The sequence below is a fragment of the Lygodium microphyllum genome, chromosome 22, assembly GCF_053477565.2.
Source record: "Lygodium microphyllum isolate KBCC chromosome 22, Lygodium_microphyllum_v1.1.10, whole genome shotgun sequence".
NCBI classification, from domain to species: Eukaryota; Viridiplantae; Streptophyta; class Polypodiopsida; order Schizaeales; family Lygodiaceae; genus Lygodium; species Lygodium microphyllum.
This window is the reverse complement of record NC_141156.1, coordinates 117872515-117890691: the sequence shown is the minus strand read 5'-3', so window position 1 is coordinate 117890691 and position 18177 is coordinate 117872515.

Sequence of the window (18177 nt, the reverse complement as noted above, 5' to 3'; positions counted from 1 at the left end):
AGCTGCAGTGGGGCTCCGACTATTAGTCGGTGGAGTACCTCCTATGTGTGTGTGACGAGACGTTATGCCTATGTACTTTGAGTTCTCCCTTTGAGGAGTTTTAGGGAAACGTTCGACTATAAACTATAAATGCATAAATTAAGCTTTAGGGCAGTTTGTCCTTTAGCATAAGATTGACGCTCCTGGTCCGCGAGGCCGTGAGGGTGTTTGTGTGTCATGAGCATGAGGTCCGACTAGTGCTATAGCCAGTGCCGGCCCATTTTAGGTCCCATCACAGAAAGGAAAAACAGTTATATTGGAGAGGTATCTCATGCCATGCTTAATGAAAAAGACCTACCAGATTTTTACTGGGCTGAAGCAGTTGCTACAGCAGTCTACATAATGAACAGGACTCCCACTGCAGCAATACATGGCATGACTCCAGAGGAGAGGTATACTTGTAGAAAACCAGATATTTCTCATTTGAAAATTTTTTGTTGCATTGCCTATGTTCATGTGCCAAATGAGTTGAGATCCAAGTTGGATCCAAAAGCTGATAAGTGCATCTTTATTGGTTACTCTCTGTAGCAAAAAGGGTATAGATGCTATAACCCTTCTACTCGTAAGTTTACAGTGAGCAGAGATGTTGTTTTTGATGAGATGAGTAGCTGGTATAAACCAGTTAATGTGATTGATGATGTAGATGCACAAAATGGTAATGCTGCACAGAATTCACAGCAGCAGTCACAAAATATTAGTGGACCTGGAGTGTCATCTAGCAGTGGTTCATATTCTTCGCCATGGACAGGCAGATTGAGATCAGGAGAATCTTCTCAAAGCAATGCAAATAGTGGTATGCAGGTATCACGAAAATGAAAAGAGAAGGTTGATCAACCCATGTTTGATGTGAATGCAGGTCACTCTTATGTGGATGGTGAATCCAGTGGCTCAGAACAGAGCATTGATGATGAGTTGGATATTCCTTCTATTGTTACGCCTGGAGTAAGGAAGACCAGGGATGTTTTGAGAGCACCTGCGAGTGAACCTACTTTGCGCAGGTCTACGAGAGCTAGGTATCCTGTGGATAGGCTGAAATATGATGGATTTACAACCATTCACTATGCCTATATAGTCAAAGTGATACAAGAACCAGAACCCACTTCTTTTGAGCAAGCCATGGGAAAAGAAAAATGGGAGAAAGCCATGGATGAAGAAATGGATTCCTTGGAAGCAAATGCTACATGGGAATTGGTACCTTTGCCTAAAGATAAGAATGCAATTGGTTGTAAGTGGGTTTATAAGGTGAAGCACAATGCAGATGGTTCTGTACAGATACAAGGCAAGATTAGTAGTCAAGGGATATGCACAAAAACATATGGCATTGATTATGAAGAAACATTCAGTCCGGTTGCAAGGATGGCAACCGTAAGAGCAGTCATTGCTATGGCTGCATCAAAGGGATGGTCTTTACATCAAATGGATGTAAAGAATGCCTTCTTGCATGGTGATTTGCAAGAAGAGGTCTATATGGAGGAGCCACCAGGTTATGTGCATGCTGTTCATCCTGAGTTTGTTTGCAGGTTGAAGAAAGCCTTGTATGGCTTGAAGCAAGCACCTAGAGCATGGTCTGACAAGATAGGACAGTATCTTGTCACTATTGGCTTTCAGATTTCCAAGGCAGATTTCTCACTTTATGTGAGAAAAACAGAGAAAGCTATTATGCTGCTTGTCATTTATGTTGATGATTTGATTATCACAGGTGATAGTGATGAAGACATCCTTCATGTGAAAATGCTATTGAAGCAGAAGTTTGAGATGAAGGATTTGGGAGAGCTGCATTATTTCTTGGGCATTGAGGTGATTAGATCACCAAGTGGGATATGGCTCTTGCAGAGGCAGTATGGATTGGACATGCTGTCCAAATATGGGATGACAAGCTGTAAGCCTATTTCAGTTCCTTTGGAGCAGAATCTGAAGCTGAGCACAGATGTAGGCGAGCTTCACGAAGACCCTACTATGTACAGATACATAGTAGGAAGTTTGATTTATATGACTATTACCAGGCCAGATTTTAGCTATGCTGTTGGATTGGTAAGTCAGTTTATGCAGGCTCCAAGGAAACCGCATTTGGATGCGGCTAGACACATACTCAAGTATGTGAAGTTCACATTGCAGTATGGACTATTTTATGAGACTGGGGTTCAGATACAGTTGCATGGATACACTGATGCTGATTGGGCCAGTAGTATTTCCAATAGACGATCTACAAGTGGATATGTATTCTCTTTTGGGAGTGCTGCAGTCACTTTGAGCAGCAAGAAACAGCCTACAGTTGCCTTGTCGAGCACAGAGACTGAGTACAGAGGTGCAACAATGGCTGCATGTGAGGTAGCTTGGTTGCATAAGCTACTTTATGATATGCATCAGCCTACAGATGGGCCAATTATAATTTATTGTGACAACATGAGCAGTATACACTTGGCAAATAACCCAATCTATCATGCTAGAACAAAGCACATTGAAGTGCATTATCACTATGTGTGAGAGAGGGTTTTATTAGGTCTTATTGATCTAGTTTATGTCTGCACAGAGGATCAGGTAGCTGACATATTCACGAAGGCATTGGGCGCAGAGAAGCTGCCTAAGTTCAGAGACTTGCTTGGTGTGCAGGAATTGGGATTGAGCTTGAGGGGGAGTGTTGAGATATCGAGCTCCACTCGTGATATGCCAAGGTCACCGTTGTGCATTTATGTCACCGACTTGTTATTTGCAGATGGGTTGGTACACCGCCCATGAATAATAGCTAGATGACAGCTATCCTTATCTACTCTAGTTCATGTCTCAGTTAGTATGCCACCTTAGTTAGTTGAGTTTGGTTTGAGACCCATGTATAGGGTTCTTCTATTTCTCTGTACATGTGTTCTTTTTGGCTTACACAACTAAGAAGAGGAAAATTGTTTTCAGCCTCCACCTTTGTGTGTATTCCCCCATTGTGTAAGTGAGAAAACTACAAGTGAGACTCTTTCCTTCTCTCCTATAATCTTGACAAAGGAAACAATCTTCACCAAGATGAGGGACTGAAATACATTTTGTAGAGAGGAAAGGTTGTAGTGGAAAAACTACATAGTGGCAGTAGCATAAGTTTGATAGAATTAGTGCATGTTAATACCACTAGTACTTCTAATTTACAAGTAATTATGAGAGGTCAAAAGGCCAAAGAGAGGGATAGAGATAATGTAAAACTTGTTGATGAAATCCTTAAATATGATAATAAGGGCAAGTAGATCCTTAACCTTGATGTGCAAGGTGGTCCTTTGAAGGCTGCTAATGACAAAGTAGACCTAAATAAGAAGCCAATGAAGAAGAAATTGAAGGCCAGGAAAGAAGCATCTAAGCTTGTGAAGCGACCAAGAGATCGGATGGTTTGGCATGACTATTGCTAACTTTCAAGAACTTGATCTATGAAGTTTACTTTGTGAGGTTGCAAGCATGATGTTAACCTCCTGTAGTGAATTAAACTATCCCCAACGGTGTGTAAGGAGTTTAAGAAGATCCTTTGCACTGTATACATTGTCTAACCCTTGGGTATAGTCTGTATTAGTGATGACTAGTTTGAGCAAGCTGAAAAACATTGCCCAAGGGTACCAGCTTATGTTGATGGTATATTGGTGAACCATGCCATTGTGAATACAGAATTATCCATAAACATTATGGGCTCCAAATTGATGGAGAGGCTAGGATTAAAGATCCAAAAAGATGTCTCTACAATTATAGGGATGCCTGATGAAAGTGTGAGACAAATGAAAGATTGTATTACCAAAGTCCATGTAACCATTGCTAACATTGAATGTATCTTGGACTTTAGGGTCATTAATGTTGAGATTTGTCAGAAAACACGGATCTAGAGCATGGGAGGAGCTATGGAGGATGGAAGATGAATACACAACTCATGATGACATAGGCTTAGATAGACTAACTGTTACAAAAGTGAATTAGGTTCCAAGATAGATAATCTTAGACTCATAAACATATTCTTGTGTAAGATGGACAATGGCACTGACAATGACTCAAACTAGTATTTCCATTACCTTGTTATGAGTGTCAACCAAGTACATGCCTTTATAGCTTTTTGGATAGTACCACTCTCCTCACTATTCTAAACACCTCTTCCTAGAGCATACATCATTTATCTATCTTCTAGCCTCTTCAGGGCATACGTCTAGCCTCTATGGGCAAGCATCATTTGCTATTCTCAACACCCCTCCTCAAATGATGAGTCTCTACCCTTTCTGGTTTTTGCCCCCCTACATGATGACATGGCCCGGGAAACTAGCTCTTTGGCAGCCTAGTCAAGTTAAGGCTTGAAACTTTACACCTTTGGTAAGGGCTTTTACATCCAGTATGGGAAATAAGATCCACTACAAGAAATAAAGATCCACTATGGGAAAACAAGATCCACTACGGGAAATAGAGATCCGCTATGGGAAAATTTCTTTATTTTCTTTATCTTCTTCATGCTTCTTTGGTATCCTTTGCTTTTCTCGATCTTCTGGGTGCCTTTGATCTTGTTGGAATCCTTCTTGGTCTTCATGCTTTTCATCTTTGACTTGTTCTTCATTATCTTGTGCTCTACTCTTCTTTGTGAGGTCCTTTTGGTCTTTTTTCTCAGTGAGTTTGAGATGGGTACATTGTTGTGAATTGACATGACTTGTTGAACTATTTCATAAATCTTGGGATACATAGTTTCGGGATCTCATATGGCTTTGATTCAAGGTTTGACATTACATTGGATTTTCTTTTGAGATCATACAACATCTTGTCCTTTATTTTGCTTGCTTTATCACTCTTTACTTTTCTTGTAGCTTCTTTAACTTTGACCTTGCTCTTCTTGTCCCCCTCAAGCAAACATACGACCACGTTTGAGTTTTATATGATGACCAAGGTAGCTGGAATGTCTTCAAAAAATTCAAATGAAATCATTGATTGCTCTTTTATGTAGACAGAGGATCCCCCTCCCCTCACCTATATAAAGGGTATGGGGCATAGCCAGGGGGGAAGGCGTTGTCGTAAGAGCATGAAGAGGACGCCATCGGACTGCGTAGGGGAGAGAGGAGAGGAGACACTGAGCTGTTGTGCAGCCGTGAAGGAGAAAGAGGAGGATCGTGAGTGGTGAGAAAGAAGCCGACCCCTGTCCGCATTCACATCGCCTGCTGTTGTGCAGTCCGCTCTGCCACCATTCACCATCTGCTGTGCAGGTCGCCACGTGGAGCTTCCACGTTAAGTCAGAAGCTCGGAAGATTCTTAGGAAGCTTCTAAAAAGCCTCCTAAGAAGCCCCCCCTCATATGGTATCCTTAAGCCCCTCCCCCCCCCCCCCCCCCCCGTGAGAAATGCGGGATCTAGAGCATGGCAAAACCGGAAGCTATGGAGGATGAAATGAGAAGTGTGGACTCATGATGGAGAAGACAAAGACACTGTTTGTTACACAAGTGAATTAGGTTCCAAGATTGAGACTTGGACTCATAAACACAATCTTGTGTATGTGGACAATGACATTGACACTTCACTGAAAAGAAAAGAGTACTCTCATTGCATTAAGAAAGGAAGCAAGTACAATGCTTTATAGGAAAGTAGGAAACTGCAGTAGGCACCATTGTGCATATGGGATAAGTTAGCCTGCATATCCTTGACCCTGAGGCTCCATACAAAGAGGCTGTTTAGTGAGTGTGATTGCTGATTCTCAACACCCCTCCTCAATCACAACTAGAAAGGCACAAAGTGTGTAGAGGCTGTAATGAGAACCACCTGCAAAGTGTGGGCATACCACAAACATGGCAAAACACCAGAGGCTGTCGCAGAAAAGGCTAAGTGTGGGTACCATAAACATGGTGGACATCCAGAGCCTGTAACAGGGGCCTCACAAAGTGTACAGGGACTGTAATGCCAAGTTACATAAGGAGTTTACAAAGCTTATGGCAGGAAGCATTAGGGCAAGGAAGTACAAGGTTTTTAAAACAGTCTATCAGAATTATGAGAGTACAAGGACTGATGAGTCTTGTCCTTCCGATCCTGGTGGTCTTCATCTTCATCTTCTTCTTCCTTTGCTCCATTTTCTTCTTCTTCTTTGACTGTGACTAGATAGGCCTTTTGGGATCTCTTTCTTGCGTGGCAGAACTTCTTGGTGTGTCCGGTCCTTTTGCAGAAGTCACAGAAGAGCTGATCCTTCTTGCCTTTGTACCTGTTGCCAACATATAATGCATGCTCATCTCTAGAGGTACTTGGTTCTTCCTTAGTTTTTAGCTTCTTTTCCTCTTCTAACAGTGATGCCTGGATATCAACAAGTTCAGGATTTGGTATGTTGATTAAAGTTGTTGATACATTATTATATTCAGGAGGCAAACTCTTAAGTAGAACACCGATGCAAACATCTTCATCCATTTTAATGTTGATTCCTGCAAGTTGGGTTAGGAGTCCTTCCATGTAATTAAGATGTGTGGCAAGTGATGTGTTGGACTTCATTTCAAGTCTGAAGAACTCAATCAGGAGACCATACTTTGATGATTTAGATTGTGCACCGAACAGGGTGTCAAGTCTTTTCCATGTATCCTGTGAGGTCTCACAGTTATCCACATGGTGGATATAACTGTCATCTAGCTCTAGTTTGATAATGGCCTGGGCTCTATCATCATTCTTTTGCCAAGTAGTTGCAAGGTCCGCGTCCCGAGGTTTCTTCTCTTTGCCATTTGTGATGGCCCAGAGACCCTTTTTCATCAAGATGAGCTTGATGCGGGTTTGCCAGGTGTGGAACCCGACTCCTTTGAATCGAGCATTTGGAGAGTCTTTGCCCATGTTAGACTTATGGGAACAATAGCAAATCAACTTCAGACTTATTAGATTTGAGCAGCAGAAGAGTTGGTTGAGAGACACAAGTGCTAAAAAACACTAACTGAGTGTCAATGAATATCAAATCTGCAAAGTCCTTTACTCTTTTTAAATCCAAGTGTAATCTTCCCCTTCTTGATTTGATGCTGATACCTTCAAATCTGAGTGACAGTTCTTTAATGAACTTCAGAGAGTATTGCTCAGTGATAAAAATCACTGTTCATAACTTCAGTGAGAGAAACAGTGAAAAATGTCAGAATTTTGAAGCTTTGGCTATGGCTTTTGCATTAGGGTTTCTGGGGGCAGCCTGGTTTTTTGCTGATTGCAGGAGCTACAGTGGATCATTTTCAAAACTTTTTTTATCAAAATGAAGCTTGAATGATGGGCTATCAATGCCCTATCATGAGTCAACATCGCGACCTATAGCGATGGCGGCAGCAGCTCGAACGTTAGTAGGCGCAATTCTGACAGATTTTCGCGATTTCCGCAATGCTGGGGTCAGGGCGCAGTAATGTCGTCGATTCTCGTGCCAGGATGAAGCACCTTGAGTAGAGGAACAACTCCCTAGAAGAAATCGTGGGCTGAAATGGCCTGATTGAGGAGTTATTGAAGCTCCCAGTAAGGTAGGTCCTGTCTGGCTATGGCAAACACAGAGCAGAGATTGAGGATTTTCACAATGCTGAGCTCCAGATGGTCCAATGTCCTGGATTGATGTGATACAGGGAAGCTTTGTGAGTTGGGGAATACTTTTCCAGAAGGAAGCTCCAAGAGATTTGACCTGTGGAGTGAGATATAAGCAGCTCAATCTAACAGGGTGTTGCTGGCTATGGCTGCCATGGAAGCTTCAGTGAGAGTAGAGCTGGGAGATGAAGTCATGAGCTGACATTGAGCTAGACTGAGGTTGAGAGGAATCAAGAGAGGCTAGAGAAGCAATGCCATGCCCAACTGGGCTCTGATACCATGTGAGAAATGCAGGATCTAGAGCATGGCAAAACCGGAAGCTATGGAGGATGAAATGAGAAGTGTGGACTCATGATGGAGAAGACAAAGACACTGTTTGTTACACAAGTGAATTAGGTTCCAAGATTGAGACTTGGACTCATAAACACAATCTTGTGTATGTGGACAATGACATTGACACTTCACTGAAAAGAAAAGAGTACTCTCATTGCATTAAGAAAGGAAGCAAGTACAATGCTTTATAGGAAAGTAGGAAACTGCAGTAGGCACCATTGTGCATATGGGATAAGTTAGCCTGCATATCCTTGACCCTGAGGCTCCATACAAAGAGGCTGTTTAGTGAGTGTGATTGCTGATTCTCAACACCCCCCATACAAAATTCCTTCATGTGCCTCTTTTAAGCCCCTTTTTTCCCCCACCTAAAACCCCCTCTTCAAGGTTATACACCCCTTCCTTTTTTCCCTTTTTTTTCCCTTTGTTTTTCACACCTAGGGCATCCAAAAAAACTACCCCCGAGAATCAAGTTAAAAAGCCCCATTTCCGTGGCTTTAATAAGTCTTACCCTCAAAAGACGTTAAACCCCCTCCACGGGATCTAAAGCCCCTTTTCTTGAGCCTTTTTATTGCCCTCGCAAGTGGGGTTTAAAAGCCCAGTTACCCCATTGAATTCAAGCCCTTTTTCCCTCTTTAGGATGGGGTTTAAAGACCCTTTCCGTGGGCATTTCCCACTCAAATTCATAGGAGGAAACCTTCTACAAAAACCGTTTCCGAAAGACGGTGCAAGCTGTCACAAAAGGGAGCTACGCGTGCAAAGGAGACGGCCAAGGTTATAAATCTGCATCCAAGACAAAAAGGCCGCATTCGCAATGGCTCCTAAGAAAGCACAAGGCACAGCCGCATGAGGATCGTCTCCTAACATCCATGTGGACATCTCACCACAAGTCCAAGTTTTTCTTCCTAATTTTTATTTTACGTTATTATAATTCGATTGTGAGTGGATGATTTTTGGAGATAGGATGCCTTTTTCTTCTTAAATACTTTGGTTAATTTAAAAGAATTAGCTCACGACGGAAGAGTTCGGCCATTAGTATTTTCAATAAAACAAATAAAATAAAGCAAGCAAAATATTGATATGCATTTCTAACAAGTAGTTTTTTTTGCATTGCAATGAATTGAAATTAGATTAATGTCCATATTTACAAAACGGAATTATGAAAGCACACTTCGATTAAGCATGAAAGGAATAAACCGCATATTGTATTATTAAATATCTTTTTTTGAAATGATTCTTAAAGAAAGTTATTAGCAATCGTAGGTAATTGCTAGGACTACATGAAGAAGATTTAACTAGGCAAGTGGTCTAAAAACATAATTTAACGGAAGGGTGTATAAGTTCTGCATATGACGAATTCATTTGGAAATGAAATTAGTAAAAGGCTGCATGTTTTAGCATGAATCTTGTTCGCATGTTATAGAATGATTAATTGGAATTAGGCTATAACCTAACCTATGTTTGATCTTAACCGAAAAGTTAGGGTTTGAAAATCAACTTACACGTAGACAGTGAGTCATGTGGTTATGGAAATGATAGCGTAATTATCTTCAAGAATAGACAAGTTAAATTGGCATAAACTTAAACACCTAAAACCGCGGAGTACTCGTTTAGAAAATTCAATGCAACGTATTCCAAGGAACTGACTAGGGTTAGCACGGTGAAGACATTTACCTAGTCGCACGTATTGCCAAAACTGAAACTCCTATACCCTAAATACTTGCCCACACTCACGGAATGTAGGGATAGTAGGACATACTCACGAGAAAATATCTCTTGCGAAAAAGATGAAACTCGGAACCCTAGGACCAACAATGTCGGCCTAATGCAATCAGGGACGGATTGTTATATCTAATCATGATACCGTGATTAGAAGACTCCATTGATGGATAAAATAGTCCCATAGTTTGATGCGACACTTGTGCAACAAGTTGCAGAGTCGCATGATCTTGTGATTGGATCGCAAGGGAATGGCTAATTCCTCGGAATGGGGTTGGCAGATTCTTATGCAAGTTATCTTGCAAGAGGATGAATAATCATCCTAATATAGTATCTTTCTTGGGTAAAGATAATTGCTTGGAAGCAAAAGACCAACCAATAAATTGGAATAACATATGAACTTAAAGTATTGATCAAGTCGGGTTAATAGGGTACGCCCTAACCCAGGATATAGGGGATCTTGCCAAGTCGAAATTAATCCTGGATCGAGTGCTAGATGCATTCAGAAAGAAGGATTCACTCCTTAGCAATTGGCCAACAATAACGACCAATGGAAATGATTGTGCTTGTTACAGATTTAAGAGCACTGTTTTGCTTTGTTTGCTCAAAGAATTAAAGGATAAGTGGATATCTAATGCTTCAGGTTGAAGGCCTGAAGGGAGAGGCAGCTTCAATTACCCCCGACTACCTACCTGACCCTAACCAAGGGGGTTGTTAACCGTTAAGCGCTACTTGGAGCAAGAGGATGCTTGGGTGCCAGGGGGCTCTGGCCGTAAATCCCTCGCCTTCCGGGCCCTGCACAAGAGGCTAACGTGACTTGAGATTGGATCTCGAGGCCCGCATACTAGTCTACAGGCGGAATCTTAGATTAGTGATCTCTGTGGATTGTTGGATAGCCTTCGGGCGGATTGTGGATAAGCCTACGGGCTAGACTTTATGTATTTCAAAGATAAATATGATAAGCTGTTGAAAAGGAACTTGTTTGACATTGTTTTTCTATGTCAAGTGCTATGATTACGTAAAGAAACCAGTGCCTAACGGGTTAATTAAGGAAGTTGATTGACACATGTCCAACTAAATGTGTTAGGTAATTAAATAACTAAAACAACCTGAGGAAAGTGCGGAGGATGTGGCCATAGGTCTGTCCTACGGATGGGTGGTCCCGGTCGGCTGGGGAACTTTTCTCAATCAAGATGGACAGCAGGAAGATCGTTCAAAGAACACGAACAAGTGCGTTGACCTAGAGTTATAACTGATCCCGATTTACGCTGTTTAGGGGAACAGAATGGGACTATGCCTTATGGCAAAGAGGTTGAGCTTCGCATCCCTCTCGTTTCCCATTCTCCTTGAACCAAGTGCAACGTGAATCCGCTTCGAACATGGCGTTTCTGCGTAAAGTACTTCGCTCGGGTTCAACGCTAGTTGCCGTTAGGAAATGACCAATAGGGAAAACCCTAATTCAGGTCGGTCCTAAGTGGGAACGGCCGGAATACTTTCACTACGTGGAGAAAGTCCTAGATTGTTCTTTAATCTTCCAAGGTGAATATTGATATTGGAGCACTTGCTTGCTAATTTGTTATGGTTTTCTTGTTGGATATTGAGTGGCACTAACAAGCTTGAGCTAAAGGAAGTAAGGGTAAAAGATGAGCTTGAAGTACTTGATGTCAAGCTAGATGATGCTTGATGTCAAGTGGGCTGCTTGATCTTCAGGACTGCTCCAAATCTTCTTCTTGAAGGTCTATACTTGATGAAACTGATCAAATCTGATTGTCACAGGCTTCAATGTGTTGAGAACAGTGAGGAAATGAAGTGAAGAAGGAGCTTGAGTTAAGGAAGCTATGGTGGATTAGGGTTTGACAGGTAGTGACTAGTTTTTTACTCTGTGCAGCCACCAGAGTGAACCATTTGCCACATCCAACAGATAACAAGCTTTGAATGCCCTACAACAATCTTTGACATTGTGGATTGTAGGCATGGCACAGGCTGTATGAACAGGCATAGGCATAGATTAGGCAATGACTAAGTTTTTTCGTAATGCCACATCCAAGGAGCAACAGTGTTACTAATTGAGGGGCCAGAGAGGAGCGCAAGATGCCCAAGAAGATATGCCTAGAAGGAATCTTGTGGAGATATGGCTTGTAGAGGGAGATCTGAGAGCTCTAATGGAAGTAGGTACGATTTGGCTATGGCTACCACAAGGTGACTGTGAGATTGAAGTGAAGAATAGGGGTCATACACTGAAACTGAGTTGGACTGAGATGAAGAGGAGCTGAGAGGAGTGAAAAGAGAGATAGGCCATACTAGCTAGGCTCTAATACCATGTCAAAAAACACAGATCTAGATCATGGCAGGAGCTATGGAGGATGGAAGATGAATACACAACTCATGATGGCATAGACTTAGATAGACTAACTGTTACACAAGTGAATTAGGTTCCAAGATAGATTAGCTTGGACTCATAAACACATTCTTGTGTAAGATGGACAATGACACTAGCAATGACTCAAACTAATAGTTCCATTACCTTGTTATGAGTTTCAACCAAGAACATGCCTTTATAGCTTTTTGGATAGTACCACTTTCCTCACTGTGCATATGGGATTTTGAACATCTCTTCCTAGAGCATACATCATTTGTCTATCTTCTAGCCTCTTTAGGGCATACATCTAGCCTCTATGGGCAATCATCATTTACTATTCTCAACAAGATTTATGCAATCACACTCCTAAGACAGCCTCTTTGTATAGAGTCATAGGGCAAGGGACATGCAATAGCCTAGAAGAAGCTGCATGAATCCCATAAGCACATGAGAAAAGGAGAGCCATCCTACAATTTTAAAAGCATATACTTAACATTGGGTTAGATTATGAATGCTATTATAATTTGTATTTTTAGTCTTGTCTCTCTACTCAAGATTGTATAAATGATTCCAAGCTAATCTATATTGGAACCTAATTCACTTAAGTAACAGCCAATGTCTAGTCTTAGTCATCATGCTTCTCATCATTGACGTCCATCCTCCATAGCTAGACCTTGCTCAAGGATCTGTGTTTCTCAACATGGTATCAGAGCTATGGTGAGCATGATTCAGCTCAACTCATTTCTTCTCCAGCTCCCCACAACCTCCGGTTAGCTTTGCTCCACAAGTATCTTTCATATTTCACTTCATTTTCACTCTACCATTCTTGACCTCCATAGCCAACAGCACCTACCTATGTTGGAGTAGCCATATCTCTTCAAGATTTCTTCTCAAGAGTTGTTGTTGTTCTTCAAGTCAAGGAGAAACTTCTAGTAAAAATTTTGAGGAGATTGATGCACATCATGCCCAGCATTTTCATTTTTCAAATCTGGGTGCAGTTTTGATAATAACCACTTTGAAGGCTTAAATCTCTCAACCCAAGAAAAATGAGTATCAACCCTCTTAGGGGAACTTAGACCCATTAGTGAGGATCCTCTATCTCACAGAATTTGAACAGACTCAACTTGTGGAGCTCGTGGGAGCCGATTTACTAGTCACTAGTCTGTGTTTTGATAGGACAGTCGTATCCATTTTGATCTCAAGCTCAAAAATTACTTCATTTTCTCACTCCCTTGGCTTAAACAACCCACTACAACTTTGATTCACCGTACCATTTAAGTTCCAATAAGTGCAACCCTCCAAACTCAGCAAGAAGAAGGTTCAAGAAGATCAAGCATCAACATCTGATGTTAAGCTTCAAGACAGTATCTCTTGATACTAAATAGTGTTGTTTAAACACTACTAGTTATTGTGTCTTTTGACACAATATTTTCTTTTCCAACTCTCTTGTTGGATTTACCTTAGTAGTTGAAGTCAATTTGGTGTTGCTCGTGTCATCCAATATTGGAAAAGATTCATTGTCATGCCACTTCAAAGGAACAAGCTTCCACACTTAGAAGACAAGGATCAAGTTGATCCTAATGAAGAAGGACCTTTGATCAATAACCACTGGCCAAGAAAAGAAACTTAGAGATGCTACCCTTGCAGCAGTATGGCAAAAGAATGATGACGAAGCCCAAGCCATAATCAATCTTGAGCTTGATGGCAGTTATATCTACCATCATGTAGACGCATGTGATATATCTCATGCCACTTGGAAATAGTTGTACACAATATTTGGTGCCCAATCTAAATCTTCAAAATATGGATTGCCAATTGAATTTTTCAAGTTGGATATGAAGGCTAATACATCCCTTGCAACCCATCTTAATTATATGGAAAGTCTACTAACTCAACTTGCAGGGATTAATTTAAAAATGGATGAAGATGTATGCATTAGAGTTCTATTGACTAAAGAGTCTTCCTCTAGAATTTGGTAATGTCTTCACCACACTAATTAATATGCCAAATCCAAAGTTGGTAGAAATTAAAGCATCACTCCTAGAAGAAGAGAGAAAGCTCAAAGGAAAAGAAGAAGCAAGCACTTCAAAGGAAGAACAGGTTCTTTATGTCAATAACAAGTATAAAGGAAAGAAAGACATTGTCTGTGACTTCTGCAAAAGAACAGAACACATTGAAATTTTTTATTATGTGGCCAGGAAAAGATCACATAAGGCCTACCTAGCAACTATCAAAGAAAAAGAAGACCATGAAGGAGAAGAAGAAGACACTCAAGAACAGAAGGACAAGCTTTGTAATCCTCATGTAACTTGTACACTACAACCTCTATACACTTAGTGAGGCCTTGTAACAGCCTCTAGTTTTATATGGTTGGTTTTTCCATGTCTAAACTTAGCAACATTCTACTCGTGATAGCCTTTATATTGTTGAGATATCGAGCTCCACTCGTGATATGCCAGGGTGACCGTTGTGTATTTATGTCACCGACGTGTCAGTTGCAGATGCGGTTGGTACACCGCCCATGAATAATAGCTAGATGACAGCTATCCTTATCTACTCTAGTTCGTGGCTCAGTTCGTATGCCACCTTAGTTAGTTGAGTTTGGTTTGAGACCCATGTATAGGGTTCTTCTATTTCTATGTACTAGAGTTCTTTTGGCTTTCACAACTAAGAAGAGGAAAACTGTTTTCAGCCTCCACCTCTGTGTGTATTCCCCCATTGTGCAAGCAAGAAAGCTACAAGTGAGACTCCTTCCTTCTCTCCCACAATCTTGACATGGTATCAGAGCCTTGTTCGTGGTAAGGAGCTCAAGAAAGCAAGCCAAGCTCGCGGTGTTCTGGTAAGAGGAGCAGTGTTGCTTTCATTTTCTATTTTGGGAGCAGATCTCTGCAGGTAGCACAGCCGGAAATTGCAAGAGTGCATTGTCTCAGGTTGAGACACCCTTCGCGGTGAAGCACTCAGGAAGTTTTCTACACGCACTCAGGAATGTTAGAAATGCGGGATCTAGAGCATGACATAACCGGAAGCTATGGAGGATGGAAGGAGAAGTGTAGACTCATGATGGAATGGACACTGTTTGTTACACAAGTGAATTAGGTTCCAAGATTGAGACTTGGACTCATAAACACAATCTTGTGTATGTGGACAATGACATTGACACTTTACTGAAATGAAAAGAGTACTATCATTGCATTAAGAAAGGAAGCAAGTACAATGCTTTATAGGAAAGTAGGAAACTGCAGTAGGCACCATTGTGCATATGGGATAAGTTAGCCTGCATATCCTTGACCCTGAGGCTCCATACAAAGAGGCTTTTTGAGTGTGATTGCTGATTCTCAACACCCCTCCTCAATCACAACTAGGAAAGGCACAAAGTGTGTAGAGGCTGTAATGAGAACCACCTGCAAAGTGTGGGCATACCACAGACATGGCAAAACACCAGAGGCTGTCGTAGAAAAAGCTAAGTGTGGGTACCATAAACATGGTGGACATCCAGAGGCTGTAACAGGGGCCTCACAAAGTGTACAGGGACTGTAATGCCAAGTTACATAAGGAGTTTACATAGCTTATGGCAGGAAGCATTAGGGCAAGGAAAAAATACAAGGCTATTAAAACAGTCTATCAGAATTATGAGAGTACAAGGACTGATGAGTCTTGTCCTTCCGATCCTGGTGATCTTCATCTTCTTCTTCCTTTGCTTCATTTTCTTCTTCTTCTTTGACTGTGACTAGATAGGCCTTTTGGGATCTCTTTCTTGCGTGGCAGAACTTCTCGGTGTGTCCGGTCCTTTTGCAGAAGTCACAAAAGAGCTAATCTTTCTTGCCTTTGTACCTGTTGCCAACATATAATGCATGCTCATCTCTAGAGGTACTTGGTTCTTCTTTAGTTTTTAGCTTCTTTTCTTCTTCTAACAGTGATGCCTGGATATCAACAAGTTCAGGATTTGGCATGTTGATTAGAGTTGTTGATACATTATTATATTCAGGAGGCAAGCTCTTAAGTAGAACACCGATGCAAACATCTTCATCAATTTTAATGTTGATTCCTACAAGTTGGGTTAGGAGTCCTTCCATGTAATTAAGATGTGTGGCAAGTGATGTGCTGGACTTCATTTCAAGCCTGAAGAATTCAATTAGGAGACCATACTTTGATGATTTAGATTGTGCACCGAACAGGGTGTCAAGTCTTTTCCATGTATCCTGTGAGGTCTCACAGTTATCCACGTGATGGATATAACTGTCATCTAGCTCCAATTTGATAATGGCCTGGGCTCTCTCATCATTCTTTTGCCAAGTAGTTGCAAGGTCCGCGTCCCGCGGTTTCTTCTCTTTGCCATTTGTGATGGCCCAGAGACCCTTCTTCATCAGGATGAGCTTGATGCGGGTTTGCCAAGTGTGGAATCCGACTCCTTTGAATCGAGCATTTGGCGAGTCTTTGCCCATGTTAGATTTGACAGGAACAGTAGCAAATCAACTTCAGACTTTATTAGATTTGAGCAACAGAAGAATTGATTGAGAGACACAAGTGCTAAAAAGCACTAACTGAGTGTCAATGAATACCAAATCTACAAAAGTCTTTTACTCCAAGTGATCTTCCCCTTCTTGATTTGATGCTGATGCCTTCAGATCTGAGTGACAGTACTTTAACGAACTTCAGAGAGTATTGCTCAGTGATTAAAATCACTGTTGATAACTTCAGTGAGAGAAACAGTGAAAAATGTCAAGATTTTGAAGCTTTTGGCTATGGTGGAATTAGGGTTTCTGAGACAGGGGCCTGGTTTTTTGCTGATTGCAGGAGCTACAGTGCATCATTTTCAAAACTTTTTACATATCTAGGAAGCTTATGTCATGGGCTACCAAAGCCCCATGGAGATTGTCAACATCGTGGTCAGTATGCAGCGCGCAGGTGCCGCGAACAGAATCGGCGCAGATCTGGACAGCGAGGTCGAATTTGAGCAATGCTGGAGCTGTAGATCATCAATGTTGGTGTTTAAAGTGACAGGAAGCTGCGCCCTGAGCCAAGGAACATTTCTCCAGAAGAAATCGTGTTGAAATTCTGCCTGGTTGAAGAGTTATGAAAGCTCCAAGCAAGGTAGGTCCTGTCTGGCTATGGCAGACACAGAACAGAGATTGGGGATTTTCACAATGCTGAGCTCCAGATGGTCCAATGTCCTAGATTGATGTGATACAGGGAAGCTTTATGAGTTGGGGAATACTTTTCCAGAAGGAAGCTCCAAGAGATTTGACCTGTGGAGTGAGATATAAGCAGTTCAATCTGACAAGGTGCTGCTGGCTATGGCTGCCATGGAAGCTTCAGTGAGAGTAGAGTTGAGAAAAGAAGTCATACACTGACACTGAGCTGGATGGAGGTTCAGAAGAATCAAGAGAGGCTGTAGAAGCAATGCCATGCCCAACTGGGCTCTGATACCATGTTAGAAATGCGGGATCTAGAGCATGACATAACCGGAAGCTATGGAGGATGGAAGGAGAAGTGTAGACTCATGATGGAATGGACACTGTTTGTTACACAAGTGAATTAGGTTCCAAGATTGAGACTTGGACTCATAAACACAATCTTGTGTATGTGGACAATGACATTGACACTTTACTGAAATGAAAAGAGTACTATCATTGCATTAAGAAAGGAAGCAAGTACAATGCTTTATAGGAAAGTAGGAAACTGCAGTAGGCACCATTGTGCATATGGGATAAGTTAGCCTGCATATCCTTGACCTTGAGACTCCATACAAAGAGGCTTTTTGAGTGTGATTGCTGATTCTCAACAAGGAAAAGGCCCAGTTTTATGCTGTGCGACCACTGTTCTACAGGTCGGTGAAAAGTTACTGTAGAAATTGCATCGTATGCTTGTGTGCAGAGATATTGGGAGTTACAGAATCATCCTTGTTGCCTGTTGATGCAAAATCATCACTAGGAAGTGACTGTGTGGTCAAATACCACTTTCGTCAGTTTTGCATATTAGCCCTTGTGAGGCTGAAGCTGTGTTCTTTGCAGTGACAGAACTTTTTGCAGTGTTCTGTAATGACGTCTGATTCTCTCTCACAGATTGTCACTGAAAAGCTTGACAAGAACAACTTCCAAGCATGGAAGTTTAGAATGACGAATTTCCTTATGGGAAAAGGATATTGGGAATTTGTTGCAGGAAATGAAGAAGAACCAGTTCTTCCTGATGTTCCCAATCAACAGCAAATGCAGGCATTTAAAGCATGGCA